A 2540-nucleotide genomic window follows, 5' to 3' on the forward strand; every position below is an offset into this window, starting at 1 on the left:
TTCCTTTATCTTAGGGTAAAGAAAGAAGTCATTGGGGGCCAGATCAGGTGAGTAGGGAGGGTGTTCCAATACAGTTATTTGTTTACTGGCTAAAAACTCCTTTACAGACAGTGCCGAGTTAAGCTGGCGCATTGTTGTGATGCAAGAGTAATGAATTGTTGGTGAAAAGTTCAGGTCGTCTAACTTTTTCATACAGCCTTTTTAGCACTTCCAAATAGTAAACTTGGTTAACTGTTTAACCAGTTGGTACAAATTCATAATGAATAATCCTTCTGATATCAAAGAAGGTTAGTAACATTGTTGATATAAGTTCTTGAACTTAACTGTTGGACCTCGTATATCCAAGGAATTGAAACCAGGTTTTCAAAAGTTTTATGATTTATCATAATGTAAACACTCATGTACCAGTAACCAAATCAAGAATCCCAATATTGCCAACTCTCCACAGCTGCCTTTGTATTCCCTTTTAAAAACTACTCTCTCCTTTCCTTGCAAAGATAACCAGTTTGCTGACTTTTATGGTAATCATGTATTTGCTTTTCTTTATAGTTTTACCACCTATGTAGGTTTTCCCAAACAATAATTTTTCTATTTTTGAAATCTAATTATAAGTACTGTATTTTGCCATGTGTAATGCGCACTTTTTTGTCCAAATTTATGAGGGAAAAATAAGGATGCACATTACACATGGATAGTACTAATTCTTTAACTATATAAATGTTTTTAATTTTTTTATTTATGCTTATGAATTAAAAGTGTAACTCTAGAAATCAATAACAATATCTGTATGCAAATAATACCTTAGAATACAATAATTGGTTTTGTTGAACTTACGACAAACTTGCAATGACGAAGAGTTCTTGGCCTTCTATGATGTGTAAATATTGTAAATTTGTTACCAGTACATAAAACATCTTACACCATAATATGTTAAAAAACAAATGCTAAAATTGCTTTATAATACAAAAAACAAGTATGTAAATGTAAAGAAAAATTTGAATTAAAAAATTAAAATGAAAAATATTTTCCCTGAAAGTTTAGGCCAAAAATGTGGGTGCACATTATACATGGAAGCACATTATACATTGCAAAATGTGGTATGTGTAAATGAATATTGCCATATATGTGTGTATATATATGTGTGTGTGTATGAATATGTAAAACATGTATACATCATATGTGTGTATAATTAGTTTATATATATACTTATATGTTACATATAAATACATACTTATTATGCAGTGTACTCATGTGTGTGTATATATACATGACTGTGGCTTATAATTCTAAAATTTGGAAGTTCTTTTGTTCCCGAACTTTATTGAGTTATAATAGACAAATAAAAATTGTATATATTTAAGTTGTACAATACAATGTTTTGACATCCATATACATTGAGAAATGATTACTACAATCAAGCTAAGTAAGATATCCATCACTTCATATAGTTAATTTTCTTTTGGTGGTGAGAACACTTAAATTACCTCTGAGCAAATTTCAAGTACATGATATTAACTAAACTCTGTGCTGCACATTAGGTTTCTAGAACTTGTCTGATAACTGAAAGTCTGTATTATTATTATATGAGCAGTATCTTTGCATTTCCCCTACCTCTCAGACCCTGGTGACTACTTTCCTACTCTGTTTCTATGAGTTCAACTTTTTTAGATTCCACATATAAGTGATATCATACAGTGTTTTTTTATTTCTCTGTGTGGCTTATTTCACTTAGCATAATGCCCTCCAGATCCATCACTGTTGTTATAAATGGCAGGACTTGTTTCTTTGTTTCTTTCTTTTATATTTAGCTGAAAAATCTTCTACTTTACATATATTTTTATATTGTATACATAGATAGATATAGATGATATAGATGTAGATATGGATATACATATCATATTTTCTTTATCCACTCATCCATCAACTGACAGGTTGTTTCCAAATCTTGGCTATTGTGAATAATGCTGTAATGAACATGCGAGTGCAGATATCTCTTTGAAATATTGATTTATTATATTCCCAAAACTGTCTTTTGAATATAATCAATAATGTAAAGAGTTTGTAGGGTATCCGATGGACACATGTTTTATTAGGGAGACCAATGGATGGTGTATATGCCTGGCCACTGTGCTGTACATCTGAAGCTGAAGCTGAATAATAATGAATGTGAACTATAATTTAACATATATGTGGTCACAGGATGTGGAGTGTAGCATTGGGAATAGAGTCAATGGAATTGTAACAGCTATACACAATGTCAGAGGGGTAGTAGATTGGGGCAGGGGGGTTATTACTTTGTGTAAATATCTAACTATTACATTGTTTTGTACACCTGAAATTAATTAAAAACAAAAAAATATTGATTTAGTTTTCTTTGTATATATACCCAGAATATATAAATACATTTTTTGCTGGATCATATGGTACTTCTACTTTTAAATTTTGAGTAAATTCCATACTGTTTTCTACAATAGCTATGTCAATGTAAATCTTCACCAATAGTGTGCAAGTGTTCCCTTTTCTCCACAATCTTGCCAACA

The sequence above is a fragment of the Hipposideros armiger genome, unplaced genomic scaffold, assembly GCF_001890085.2.
Source record: "Hipposideros armiger isolate ML-2016 unplaced genomic scaffold, ASM189008v1 scaffold_1573, whole genome shotgun sequence".
Lineage (NCBI taxonomy): Eukaryota > Metazoa > Chordata > Mammalia > Chiroptera > Hipposideridae > Hipposideros > Hipposideros armiger.